This window comes from Microcaecilia unicolor, chromosome 4, assembly GCF_901765095.1.
Source record: "Microcaecilia unicolor chromosome 4, aMicUni1.1, whole genome shotgun sequence".
In the NCBI taxonomy this organism is placed as follows: Eukaryota; Metazoa; Chordata; class Amphibia; order Gymnophiona; family Siphonopidae; genus Microcaecilia; species Microcaecilia unicolor.
The window spans coordinates 47,014,928-47,030,087 of record NC_044034.1 but is presented as its reverse complement, the minus strand read 5'-3'; the positions used below and the strand labels follow the sequence as shown (position 1 = coordinate 47,030,087).

General features: G+C 42.5%; 1 protein-coding gene across 2 annotated transcripts in view; it reads left to right on the top strand.

Moving 5' to 3' along the window:
• MAML2 (mastermind like transcriptional coactivator 2) overlaps nt 1-15,160 on the top strand; it is a 255,432-nt gene that overhangs the window by 56,104 nt on the left and 184,168 nt on the right. The window lies entirely within an intron of this gene.

Below are 15,160 nucleotides of genomic sequence, written 5' to 3'. Positions count from 1 at the left end.
GTCATGGAGCTGGATATGACATTTGAAGCTGGCATAGAGGCTGGCAAAAAAACATTTTTTAATTTTTTTTGAGGGTGGGAGGGGGTTAGTGACCACTGGGGGAGTAAGAGGAGGTCATCCCCGATTCCTTCTGGTGGTCATCTGGTCAGTGCAGGCACCTTTTTGAGACTTGGTCACTAGAAAAAATGGACCAAGTAAACTCGGCCAAGTGCTCGTCAGGGACGCCCTTCTTTTTTCCATTATCGGCCGAGGATGCCCATGTGTTAGGCACGCCCCAGTCCTGCCTTCGCTACGCTGCCGACACGCCCCTGTGAACTTTGGTCATCCCCGTGACGGGAAGCAGTTGAGGGCACCCAAAATTGGCTTTCGATTATGCCAAGGACGCCCATCTCCCGATTTGTGTCAGAAGATGGGCGCCTTTCTCTTTCGAAAATAAGCCTGAAAGTCAACATGGATTTAGTGAAGGGAAATTTTGCCTCACCAATCTACTACATTTCTTTGAAGGGGTGAACAAACTTGTGGATAAAGGTGAGCTGGTTGATATTGTGTATCTGGATTTTCAGAAGGCGTTTGACAAAGTACCACATGAAAGACTCCAGAGGAAATTGGAGAGCCATGGGATAGGAGGTAGTGTTCTATTGTGGATTAAAAGCTGGTTAAAAGATAGAAAACAGAGAGTAGGGTTAAATGGTCAGTATTCTCAATGGAGAAGGGTAGTTAGTGGTGTTCCCCAGGGGTCTGTGCTGGGACCGCTGCTTTTTAACATATTTATAAATGGCCTAGAGATGGGAGTAACTAGTGAGGTAATTAAATTTGCTGATGACACAAAGTTATTCAAAGTCATTAAATCGCAAGAGGATTGTGAAAAATTACAAGAGGACCTTATGAGACTGGGCGTGTAAATGGCAGATGACGTTTAATGTGAGCAAGTGCAAAGTGATGCATGTGGGAAAGAGAAACCCGAATTATAGCTACGTCATGCAAGGTTCCACATTAGGAGTCACAGACCAAGAAAGGGATCTAGGTGTCGTCGTTGATGATACGTTGAAACCTGCTCGGTGTGCTGCTGCGGCTAAGAAAGCATATAGAATATTAGGAAAGGAATGGAAAACAAAAATGAGGATGTTATAATGCCTTTGTATTGCACCATGGTGTGACTGCACCTTGAATATTGTGTTCAGTTCTGGTCACCGCATCTCAAAAAAGATATAGTGGAATTAGAAAAGGTCTAGAGAAGGGCAACGAAAATGATAAAGGGGATGGGACGACTTCCCTATGAGGAAAGGCTAAAGCGGCTAGGGCTCTTCAGCTTGGAGAAAAGGTGGCTGAGGGGAGATATGATAGATGTCTATAAAATAATGAGTGGAGTGGAACGGGTAGATGTGAAGCGTCTGTTCATGCTTTCCAAAAATACTAGGACTAGGGGACATGTGATGAAGCTACAATGTAGTAAATTCAATGGCGTTCCTAGGGGGGGCGGTGGGGGCGGTCCGCCCCGGGTGCACTCCGCTGGGGGGGGGGGTGCCGTGCGCGCCTGTCTGTCATTCGTTCCATGCGCCCTCTGCCCTGGAACAGGTTATTTCCTGTTCCGGGGCAGAGGGAGCATGGAACGAATGACGGACAGGCGCGCGCGGCACCCCCCAGCAGCGTGCACCCGGGCGGGGGGTTCTTTTGCAGGGGGTGTCCTTTCACCGGGGGGGGGGTTGCGCTGCATCCGAGGGGGGCGCTGCACCCGGAGGACGGGGTGCATCGGCGATCCGACCTGGGTGTCAGCCCCCCTAGGAATGCCACTGAGTAAATTTAAAACAAATCAGAGAAATTTTTTCTTCACTCAACGTGTGCTACTACAAAAATCTACTACAAATCATTTCTATAGCGCTACTAGTCGTACGCAGCGCTTCACAATTGAACATGAAGAAGAGACAGTCCCTGCTCAAGAGAGCTTACAATCTAATTCAGGACAGACAGACAGGGCAAATAAGGGATAAGGGTAGGACAGACAGATAGGACACATAGGGATAAGGGACTATTGAAGAGAGGAAGACAAGATAAAGGTTACGAATAAGTGAAAAGTTAGGAGTCAAAAGCAACATCAAACAGGTGGGTCTTTAGCCCAGATTTGAAGGCGGCCAGAGATGGTGCTTGACGTAGCGGCTCAGGAAGTCTATTCCAGGCATAAGGTGTGGCAAGATAAAAGGAATTAAACTTTGGAATTCGTTGCCAGAGAATGTGGTAAAGGCGGTTAGCTTAGCGGAGTTTACAAAAGGTTTGGCCGGCTTCTTAAAGAAAAAGTCCCTTGGGGAAAATCCACTATTTTTGGGATAAGCAGTATAGAATGTTTTGTACTTTTTTGGGTCTTGCCAGGTATTTGTGACCTGGATTGGCCACTGTTGGAAACAGAATGCTGGGCTTGATGGACCTTTGGTCTTTCCCAGTATGGCAATACTTATGTACTTATGTACATACACACACACACATATAAACAGTAAACCCCCCCCCCCCCCACAGGGCATGAAAGCTGGCGTGAAACCCCACAAAAAGAGACTTTCATGCCCCAGTTGGTTTATTGCTTATATGCTTGTATGAAAGCCATGTGTAGCAGTGGAACATTCTGGAGGCGCATCTATAGCACTTGTTGTTCTAGGCATAGGCATATCATCAACGCTTAGCGAGTGACTATCCTACGCATGCAGTGCTTAGTAGGTGGCTGTTCTATGCATGCTGGCACTTTCCCTACCTAGGTGCTTGCTGTCATTGTGAGCAGCTCATTTATTAATTAATTTATCTATTCATGACACTTATACCCCACATTAGCCCAAAATAGACTCAGGTTCAATGTGGCTTACAAACAAACAATAAAGTGAATAAAACATAATATATACAGAATATAATACAGATTACAATAACTTCAATAAGCAAATTAATACATGTGCAGTAGGGATTTAGACTATCTCAAGGACAATCAAATAATTAAGGGTGGATAGGTGAGCGCATAATTAGGCATGACTAGATGAGAAACGAGATTAAGAAAAGGGTGTTGATAAAATTCAAATAGAGTTCTTTGTATTCAGAAAGGCCAGACTGAAGAAATGTATTTGTATGTTTCAATCATTTTTATTCTGTCAGTGGACAACAATTCCAGCAACATAAAGAACATTTTACATTAACATTGAACCCCTTTCCCCCCCCCCCCCCCCCCCGCTCTTCTCTTTATCCATCCTCTGTGCACTCTTTCACCATAACATTTCCTTTAACAAGATTACCTTTCAACCCCATAACATAACACTCCTCCCCCCACCCCATCCAATCTACCCCCTTTCCCCTTCTTCCCCCCCCCCTGTCATGTCCATTCATCTTGATGCACAGTTACTTAAAGAAATGTATTTTTAAAAGACTTCTAAAAGTTAGGTAATCATCTGTAAACTTAAATTTACATGAGATTTCCATCGCTCAGTATTTCAAACGTTTACCGCGGATCTACCGTTGTGCATTGGCACCCTAGATTGTTAGTCTGCTTTAAAATTTTTATTAGGCAATGAATCAATTTCTTACATTCTAGCCTATGAATTCATGTACATTATCAATTAGTGTACATTAAAACATTTCTAATATACATTAAACAAAAAATTTTAATTAATGTGTGAAATGAACTGAAGAAAACATCCAAAAATGGAGGGAAAAAAGGCCAGACTAACTGAAAATCTTTGCCCTGTGCACATCCCTTGTGCAAACAGCGAGATTTAGCATTTCTCACAGTCTAACCCATCCTGTCCCCCTTTGAGATTGAGAACCATAGTAAACAAAGTTCTGTGCTGCTGGAACACAGATGAGAAAGACCTAGTGGTTTGTATCAGGTGACATGCCTTCTAAAGTGTTTGTTCAGCCCAGCTACCATTTTCAGAGACTCCTCCTCTAATTCTCAGTCTGCTGGATTCATGCTTGTCAAGCTCAGGCCTTGAACAACAACAGGAAGTGACTTCCTTGTAGGGCCTGCGAAATGAAGTCTGGAAAGGATGATTTGAAAGCAGCAAGATGCTCGTTTCCTCCGATTGGCCAAAAATGCCTGGAGGCAACTTAATCCTGCAGATATTATCATCATGTAAGAAAAATGTCTTTTTTTCGTCAGCTTGAGATTTTCCAGAATGTGAAGGCGGAAAGAACAAGCAAGACACAAGGAAACTGTTACAGAGAGATAAAATAAACTTTGAAGGCAGAGAAGAGTGTGTTAGAGGAACCGCATATATTCTTTTTCTGCGAGAAGTATGAACTTACTATTAAGGCTTTTTTTTTTTTAATGTATGTTGTGAAGCAGATGCTTAAAAGATGGACGGGAAGCAACTGTGACAAATGAAAGGATTTTTTTTTTTAATTGAATTCATGAGCTGTGCTTCCTGCCACTAATCCTTTGAAACCCAAGGCTACATAAACTCCCTCCCTCCTCTCTTTTATACACACACACATACAATATTATTATTTAAACACCTTGCTCTTCAGTTAACAAGTTCTACAAGGTCTTGTTTACATGGGCACTTGAGTACTATTTTTGCTAGAAAGACGGGGTATAAATTCAGGAATAATAAAACAACATTATATGGTGTTACAGGCTGCTGTTTTGTTTGCTAGTTTTTCACACCTTGCAGGACATCTTGGCATGACAATGCAGAGCAGGGCTTATCCACCCGTCTGGTTTTCAAGCTATCCACAATGAATATTCACTGTGTCCACTGTATGCAAATTTATCTCATACATATTCATTAAGGGTATCCTGAAAACCTGATTGGCTGGGTGTTGAGAACCCAATGGTGTAGAAGGCCCTCAGGTTCCACTTCTAAAATTTGGTTAGCAGAGACCTCTAGTGACTACCAGAAATAAATTTGTGACTTTTTGACTTTGATTCTGGAACAGAGGGGTGGTTATCCTGCTTGAGAATAAGGGGCCCTTTTACAAAGCTGTGCTAAAAAGTAGCCAGCAGTATGACTAGCATGTGGGTTTCCCATGTACTGAGGCCACTTTTAGCGCAGCTGTAAAACGTTTGCATTTTCAATTTCCTCAGTTAATGGCCATGTGCTAATTTCCTAATTTGTGTGTGGCCATTAGTATGGGAACCCTTATTGACACCTGTTTTCTCGGTAAGGGCTCCTGCGCTAATCACCCCAGCGCTTACAAATAAGAAGTATTTTTTAGATCATGCAGATCTGAAAACTACCGCGGGATGCCTGAGCTTGTACCACAGTAGTGGATTTTAATCTTAGTTAAGCACGCGTTAATTCTTAACACAGCTTAATAAAAGGGTCCCTAAGAGGGGTAGATGGAAACACCCTTTGGAGGGACTCTGTGTTGGTATAAATACCAAGCCCAGTAGGAGTAGCCTTGTCTGTGGCTCCAGCTCTCTGGCCACTGCACCATTACCGCAAGGGGACCAAGTGTGGCTGTATTCTTCCATATTAAAATACATCTAACTAAGGAGAAGAGGGTCTCTGGCTACCAGAGCCACTGCACCTAGAGAGAGTAGGAGCAAAGTATATCTTACAGAAGCCCACACAGCTGCTCATTTGTACCAAGTGACAGCTCCACAACTTGCCTGCACAGAATAAGGGGAGAAAGAGTAACAAGATCAAAAGGAACGCGTCACTTTTAAAGTATGCACATTAGTCCACAAAATCATTCACGGCGAAGCCCCAGCCTACATGTCTGAGTTAATAGACTTACCACCCAGAAACGCCAAAAGATCATCCCGAACCTTCCTTAACCTCCACTTCCCCAATTGCAAGGGCTTGAAATACAAAGCGCTACAAGCGTCAACCTTTTCTCACATGAGCACACAGTTTTGGAATACACTGCTGCGCAACTTAAGAACAATCAACGAGCAAGCTTCCTTCCGCAGATTATTGAAGACCCATCTTTTTGAAAAAATTTACGGAAAGAAACAAAACACATAAAGTCCACACTTACTGTTCACTAATGCATCATACATTCACCTCTGAACTCTCATTCCCGTAATATCACATCACTCATACCTTTACGCACAGAAAAATATATACCATATGTCTTCATGCCTTTTTATCGCCCTCTAAGCTCCCATTGTTTCCTTCCAAAGTTTCAATGTTTGTGTTCCATTGTTACATTCCTTAACGACACCTCAATTGTTTCGCATAACTCTGCACAATGTAATCCATAACCAATCTGTAACAAATTGTATTTCCAACATTTAACTCATATTGTAAGCCACACTGAACCCGCAAAAAGGTGGGAAAATGTGGGATACAAATGCAATAAATAAATAAACCTGAACAACCAAGAAGGGTCAGAACAACTGGACAAAGAACCTGCAAGGACTTTGTACCTGAAAGCTCAGAGAGTCCTGCTGTCTAAAAAGAGACATTTGCAAAGCAGCTCTCCTCTGGAGGAGGGGTCCACAGAGGTTAGAGCTGTAAATGACTTCTATCCAGAATCTCTACCAAGGCAGAGTGCTCATAAGGAAACCTAGTAATAAATGAGTTTTGAAACTACTTTTATTTTATTACTGACTGTATGTAATTAATGTTGAGAAGTTTCTTGCTCCTGTGCATCTAGGTTTAAGTAAACATTTTGGCTCAGAATTTCAACTTCTAGCCTGGACTGACTTTTTGGATGAAAAGAGAGTGCTGAATGAGTGGATTAATGTGTCCTGTGGCCTCCACACTCCAGCTAGACTCAACTCTGACCTCACAAACCAGTCCTAAATTTACTTAAAGTAACCTGCTCTGATGCCCACTGGACAAGAAAGAGTTACAGTAGTCTGTGTTTGTTTGTTTGTTTGATTCATTCTCTGGCCCCTGTTAACCATTCAGTAAATTTTCTGGTTGCATGTTTTTCAATGATGTGCTAGAGGAGGATCCTGGGAGACCCTCATTCATTGATTTTATGAAAGCACAGAATATCTCATAGACTGGAGCAGAGCTGGTGAAAGCTTTTTGATGAGAAATGAGCAATAGCCTCATGGTCAGAAACCAATAGCCTTCCACTAGTTTTACCATATAGTGTATATACTGCAATTAAAAATACGTCTTAATTAGTGTATCCCATCTTAATTAACACTCAGAGGTTTAAGAGAAACTTGTGGCATATCAAGACTAGGGTTGCCAATTGCATCCAGATCCACCCGAGAGGGTTGACCTACCTACTCATGGGTTTATCCCACTGTATGCAGAGACTTCTAACTGTTTTCCCTAAGAAAAAGCAAGACTACAAGACCTGCAGTGGGAGAAACACAGGAGTACATAAGTACATAAGTAATGCCACACTGGGAAAAGACCAAGGGTCCATCGAGCCCAGCATCCTGTCCACGAAAGCGACCAATCCAGGCCAAGGGCCCTGGCGAGCTTCCCAAACGTACAAACATTCTATACATGTTATTCCTGGAATTGTGGATTTTTCCCATGTCCATTTAGTAGTGGTTTATGGACTTGTCCTTTAGGAAACTATCTAACCCCTTTTTAACCCCTTTTACATCAACCCTGTTGGGGGAATCTGGCTCCAGTTGGCAACTTTAATCAAGACTGCCAGGCTCATCGACTGTTCCTACCTCCAGCCATACTGCAAACGCTGCTTATCTTATCATACCGTTGTTTTACTATCACTAAGAATAAACACAATGATAAGTCTGTAGGTGTGTGCAAAAACTTGGATTTTGAGAAGGACCATAAGGAGTAAAATGGCAATTCAGTTTCCTTGCTGATTTACTCCCTACTGAGATCATCATTATCACCAGTGATGATGTTAGTTGTTGTGTACCAGTTGTAGTGATGTCAATATTTGTCCTTCTGCTCAGTAGTATGAGATTTCCAATTTTCTAACCGAGGAACATATTTCAGATGGTTTCAATTTTCAGCCACTACTAGCCCAAAGGTGAAAGGCTGTAACCTCGTGTCAGTGCTCTGAACTGTCGAGGCCTCCAAAAAGAATTCTATTCATTTGCAGCCACAGGGAAAAATTCCTTTCACAAAGTTTTCTACTCAACACCTTCATGTATGTCAAAGTCTTTATAACATGATATCATGGAGCAGCACAAGAAAAGGTCTGCAGCAAAACTGGAGGTTTGTTTTGTGCTTTATTTAAAGACTAGTAAAAAAGGCCCATTTCTGACCCAAATGAAATGGGCGCTAGCAAGGTTTTCCTCATTGAGCAGTTGCCTGTGAGGTGCGATGCCCCCCCTCCCGGCACCATCCCACCCACGGCGATGCATCCGGCCGCAGCCATCCGACCCACCGTGCCCATCACACCCACCTTCGCGTTGGTTTGGCGGCGGGGGACCCGGAACCCCGCCACCACAAGTCCTGTGTGCTGAGTACGGCGTCATCGTCGGCGTTGGTAGCTGTGCAGGGCGGAGTTCTGTGCGTCTGACGTCATGCACGTGCAGGACGTCAGATGCACAGAAGCCCTGCCTCCACAGGCTAGGAACGCCGAAGATGACGCCGTAGTGAGCAGACAGGGCTTGTGCTGGCGGGGTTTCAGGTCCCCCACTGGCAAAGCAACGCAAAGGTGGGTGTCTCAGGAGGGGGTTGTTGTGGGGGGGTGCTGGAGGTCCTTGTGTTGAGCTGCAGCTTTGGGGGGGGTCAACTGTTTGTTTAGGTGATTTTTTTTCCTGCCCTCGACGTCATGACGTTTGACGCGAGGGCGGGGCACGGGTCTGTGGGGTGGCTTCACCCCCATGAATCCACGAACCGTTCTGGGAGACTGACTGACTTCAGTGACGTCAGTGTCCTCAGAACGTTGAGGTTGCTTTTTATTATAGTAGAAGAGCACACATATTCTCTATGCTAGAGGTGTATGTCTAGGAAAATCAAAATTGAAGAATCAATACACACTCATTTTGCCATGGATAAGATTGTCCTATTATCAAATGTTCAATAGTAAGTTCAAATTATTGTTTAGTACCTGAGCTTTGACAGAACACCAAGCACCATGTTTAAAACGTCTTGCTTCCCATTGTTAACCATGCAAAGGGCTGCCTGCTTCTGAGAAATCTGTAAGGTCCTTGAAAAATACCATAAGTTTGAAGTTCTGATGATGATGATGAAGATGAAGAAACCAAGTGGGGCATTCATATGCAGTGCACTCATATATAGGTGCCCAGTGGTCCTCAACCTTTTTTATTTATTTATTGTATTTATTTATGCATTCTTGTATCCCACTATTATCCAAAAACAAGTTTTGATTCCAAGTGGCTTACAATTTACATTTTGGTGGAGTGCATTGTAGAGAGGGCATCTATATTTCATGTGGTTATTCATAGAGTTTATGAAGAGATAGATTTGAAGTGGAAAAGGTAGTGGCAGCTTTTGTGTTCAATTGTAGAGTTTTGGTGATATTTATTCATATAGTTTTTGAAGAGGTAGGTTTGAAAGGAAGGCGACGATATCTTTGTGATTAGCTGTAGAATTTTTTGAAGAGGTAAGTTTTAATTTCTTTTCTGAATTGGAGGAGATTTGTGATGCTTCATATGGTTTTCGGTATCGAGTTCCACCATTTCAAACCCTGCTAGCTAAATTCTGCTATTTAGATAGTTTTGTAGATGGTGTTTTTGCAGTTGGGTAAATGCAGGAGTAGGTAGTTTCTGTTTTCTGGGCTGGCATTTCTTGAGGATAGTTCAATCATGTTAACCATATATTCGGGTGCCATTCCAAATAGTATCTTGAAGATTAGGGTGCTCGCTTTGAAAAATATTTTTGCCTTCAATGGTAGCCAATGTAGTGTTTCAAGCAGTAGGGTTGTTCTTTCATATTTCGATTTCTTGAAAATCAGTCTTGATGCTGTGTTTTGGTCTGTTTGCAGCAATTTGAGTGTGTTTTCCTTGCTCCCTACATATGCTGCATTGCAGTAGTCTAGTTACGATAGTATCATTGATTGGACCAGTATCAGAAAGATTGTCTAGAGAAATAGTCTCTTATTCTTCTCAGTTTCAATAGTTTTCTGAAGCATTTTGATGTTACTGTTGATATTTGATTATCCAGTGTTAGGTGTTTGTCGAGAATGATTCCTAGTATTTTAAGATGTGTGTTTCGATGTGGTATGTTTGTTGTCGATTGTGAATTTTTGGTAGGATGTGGGGTTGTGTAGGCTGGATAGTACTAGGAATTTGGTTTTGTCTCTGTTCAGTTTGAGTTTGAAAGTTGTTGCCCATTCTTCCATGAGGTCCAATCCTTTTTTTATTTTGGCCTTTAAGTACTTTATTTTTCTAAGCATGTTGGTCCCAGTTTCTCTTTTCTACTTTCCTGTCTTCTGCTAACTTTCTTTCCAGTGGTTGCTGTCTGTTTATCCTTTTTCTTTCTCCAGTTTCCTCCTGTCTTCTTCTAGTCCATCACTACAATTTATCTTTGTCCCTGAAAAATTGTATGTGAACTGTATAGCCAGACTGCAAGTATTTAACCAATTCACAACATTTTGTAATTGTTGTGTGTCTCCATTCCATAACATGAAGATGTCGTCTATAAAGCACTACATTCATTCTATCTTTTTGGAGTTAGTGGTTAACTTGTTAGATTTTTTTGATTGAATACTTTCTTTTGATTATTAGTATTGGTTATGACAATTTAGAACAAATTCTGTGAAGTAGCACTTACGTGTGCTTCAAACTGTTCAACAAATTTCCCACAGTTTTCTGGTTTGTCCAAGACAAGTTAGAGCAGTCAGATTTAGCCCATGTTTCTCTATATAGGCTAGAGAGTCACTGGGGGATAGCATGGGTTTTGTGAGAAGCAGTTTTCTTTTGTTGAACACAGCCCTTGAACCTTTACTTTTTGTCTTGTGAAGAAGCCTCCCTTGAGTCTTATGCCATTTGTAATGTACACGTGATGGTTTTTACCCAACTCGTTGCCTGACTGCAAAACAAGGAGTGAACTGAAAAGCTTGGACTACAAGCACAAGAGGAGAGAAAGAAAGAGAAAGCACCAACTCAAAGCTTGACTAAAAGAGGAAATTCTAATGTTGTGACAAGGCAAGCCCCAGAGATTCCCCAGTGAAGCAGTTGAGCCAAGAACTACGGGTCCCAGAAGTCCTTGTAGGAATGAGAGAAGAGAGTAGTCCTAAAAAAATGGAATGGATTCCCAACCCCAGCAGGGGGAGCAATGGCTCGAGGCAGGGTGAGCCTGTTACTCCCTTCCCCACTAGAGGGAGAGGGAAGGATGAAGCTCAGTTTCCTTGTCTTTGCCATCAGTATATGATTCCCCCCAGCTGTGAGAAGGAGAGGGCAGATTTCCTGGAGGCTCACAGTCACCAGGAGAGAGGGGAGACGAATGGAGAGAGAGATTCCATGGAGTATGTGGAGGAAGGAAGTAGCCTGCCACTAGAGCTGCCCAAGGTAGAGGAGCCAGCTACCATGGAGTGGGAGAATTCAAAGGTTGCCCTGCCCAGCACTTGAAGGCAGTGGAGGAGGCCACACCGGGCGTGGTGCTGAGAGGTGGGAGAAACTGCCAACCCTGCTCCTTACAGGGTTCCCTCTGTGCTGTGAAAAGGCAGGTGATTTGTGGTATTGGTTTGGCCTGGAAAGACTGTCCATGAAGATTTGTTCTGAACTGTTGTGCTATATTGGAAGTGTGCTGAACTCTTACTAAACCCTTCTGAAGGAGGGGGAAGGGAAAGCTAATGCCCTAATAGAAAACCTGAGGTCTTGAGGAGCTGAGCGTTTGCTGAGGGATTTTGGGACCTAGACTGTACCTTTTTCCTTTTGAAGATTATCCTATGAGGACTGTATCGTTTTCTTTTGAAGACTATATTAAGAGGGCTGTACCTTTTGTTTTGAAGAATATATTATGATTTTTGGTATGAAATTGCCTTGATAATAAAATACTTTGGCCCTGAGTCCCAGTATCAGCAGTATTCTGTAAAGCGGACCCCCCCCCCCCCCCCCCCCCCCCCCTTTACAATGTGGATAGACTTTGTAGGTAGAAGAGGTTCCCTTAGTGGAGGAGAAAAGCCCTTTTAATTTTACACCAAAATCTGTGCTACAGAAATTAAGGGCCCTGTTTACTAAGGTGTGCTAGTGTTTTTAGCACACGCTAAAATTAGCATGCGCTAAACGCTAGAGGCACCCATTCTAGCTTGCCTATAGCGCGGCTTAGTAAACAGGACCCAATGTTTTATTCAGCACTTGGGGAAATCACTAACCTGAAGGACCCAAATGAAGGAGCTCTGTGGTATACTACTACACTGCAATAGTGTTTAAGCAATACTGTAGATCTTTGAAAGGAAATATTACTGCAAAGCTGTTTATGATTTTGCAAATTTTTTTGTAACGTTTTGTTGAAACACCCAATAAGAACCTGAGGACCTCTTTTGCAAAGTAGCGGTGAGCCCGGCGGTAGTTTCCACACCCAGCGTGCCGTCATATCCGGCGCTATAAAAAAATATTTATTTTTGTAGCACCAGTGTGTACCCAGCTGTAATCAGGTTAGCGTGGTACAAATATAACAAAAATAAAGTAAATTAACCGAAGAACTTAGATTACACAGCATGCTATGAAGTCTTTCCTGCAAAACTGTAGGTGTAGGTTCAATCTACCACAGACATGATTAAAATTACCCTTCTGAAATCAATGGTGGCATGTTTCTTGGATGAATGGCTCATACATTGCAGAAATGATTCATTTAAAATCTAAAATTAAACAAACAAAACAACAATAAAACCATTGGTGTGTCTCTTGTTATGAACCAAATTTTAAAAGTGTTGAAAATTTATCCTGAATGAAAACATTCTTTTGTTGTTTGATACCCTACAGCATTTTATCCTTGGTATTTCCACACAAGACTTTTCTTTGTTGTTTCGTCCTTGGGAATAATTCTCACAATGAAAATATAAACAGGAATATGGATTTTTGTTCAGTCCTTCTTCCTTTGCCCTGGCACCCTATTAAGTTTTCTTTAAAGGGGCAATGCCACGTGTGCATTAAGGCATTCTTTATTTTTACTGGAAACTGCAATTTCAGAAATAATGCTGTTCCCCTGGGCAAGGTTTTATTCACATTCTTCTTTGTGATTCAAGATTTACTTTGAAAGATACTGTAAGGCCAGCAGATATCAAGGAGGTGATTCATAGAGCCTGCTTGTTCTAGTGTGCCAAAAGTTAAAATGAGTCATTCTGAATTTACGGACATGGCCTGGCCCATCTACCTCTGTATGGCTGAACACCTCTAGAAGTAATAGGGCTGTAAACTCATAACCAAGTTGTGGCAACTCATACCACTACAGAAGCCTGGCAATCCTTTCCAAAGTGCATTATTTTTAGCCATTAAAAGCACCGAGGCTTGCACTTTCTGTGTTACTGAACTCCGCTATTTCAACTATCTCAGAAATGAGCTAAAATGCCTATTTTGCATCTAAAATGAATTCTACTCTTAATAGCTCTGAGTCTATACCAGTCTATACCAGGGGGTTAACCAGCTCTGACATCCAAATTGTGGGTCCCCTGTGGCATCTGCTCCACCCCCTGACTCTGTGGCTCAATTCTTTCTTACAAAAATGCAGCAACTATAAGAGATATTGACACAGCCATTGGATATGCCCATTATTGACCCTCCTGCTCATGATCATTCGATAGAGGGTCCAATGAACCATTCATCACATCTGCTCCCTATATATAATTCATCCAACTTGATCATTTCCTGCTCTTGGATTAAGTGATCACATGTGACTCCTACATTTCTTAAATCTATCTTGTCCTCTTATGTGAGTCACAACCAGCTCCTTAGATCCTCTTCCTTTCGTGTGGCTGAAATGAGGTACCATAGATCTGTTACCTTTGTTTTTATCCCTTATAAACCATTGTTTGGAATCAAGAGCAGTTCCATCTCTTGGGAAACAGTTAATAGTCTGCTCCCTTTTAATAAAACCAACCTTGGATCCTGCTATCCCTGCAAACTACGGACCTGTTTGTAATCTGTGGTTTTTTTTTCAGTCTCACTGAGAAGGTTGTCTTCTCCCAATTGTTTTCACATTAAGAGTGGTCTTTCATACTCTATCCTAGACAGGCAGGCTTTTGTCACTACAGTACATAAGTACATAAGTAATGCCATACTGGGAAAAGACCAAGGGTCCATTGAGCCCAGCATCCTGTCCACGACAGCGGCCAATCCAGGCCAAGGGCACCTGGCAAGCTTCCCAAACGTACAAACATTCTATACATGTTATTCCTGGAATTGTGGATTTTTCCCATGTCCATTTAGTAGCGGTTTATGAACTTGTCCTTTAGGAAACCGTCCAACCCCTTTTTAAACTCTGCTAAGCTAACCGCCTTCACCACTTTCTCCAGCAACGAATTCCAGAGTTTAATTATATGTTGGGTGAAGAAAGATTTTCTCCGATTTGTTTTAAATTTACTACACTGTAGTTTCATCGCATGCCCCCTAGTCCTACTATTTTTGGAAAGCGTGAACAGACGCTTCACATCCACCTGCTCCACTCCACTCATTATTTTATATACCTCTATCATGTCTCCCCTCAGCCGTCTCTTCACCAAGCTGAGATGGAGACAGTTGTAACATCACTTCTCAACGACTTTCATTCTGTTCTTGACAGAGGCAAGATCTGTTTTGTTATCTTGCTCAACCTTTCAGCAATTTTCAATCTGCTGGACCATTCTCTTCTTCTACACCGCTTGATAACTATTGGTTTATATGGTTCAGATCTCTCTTGGTTCTCTTCTTTTCTGGAAGCACGCTCTTTCTCAGTAAGGTTCTCCGGGTATAACTCTCAGCCTTATTCACTTACTTGTGGTGTTCCCCAGGGTTCTTTCTTGTCCCCGCTCTTGTTTAATATATTCCTTTGCCTTTTAGCAATTCTTATTCAGTCATTCAACATTTCTTTTTATTTCTAAGCAGATGGCATCCTGCTTCTCTTCCTTACTTCTGCTGTGAACATCGACCTCCATAATCTGCAAGAATGCTTACAAGTTTTTTGGCTAATTGGATTTTGTCTCACAAATTGGTTCTTAATCCCAACAAAATGGTTGCTTGTTGGGGATGGGGTGGAGTGAGTCTGCCAGGGGGCCTCTGGATGGCAGTGGGTCTCCCATGGAGCAGCCAAGAGGAGTTTGCCATGGGGAGAAGAAGTCAGGGATCTTCATGCCTGGGAGGGTTCAGAAATGGAGGGCTTCTTGCCAGAGAGGGATAGGGTATCGTGGGAAGAAA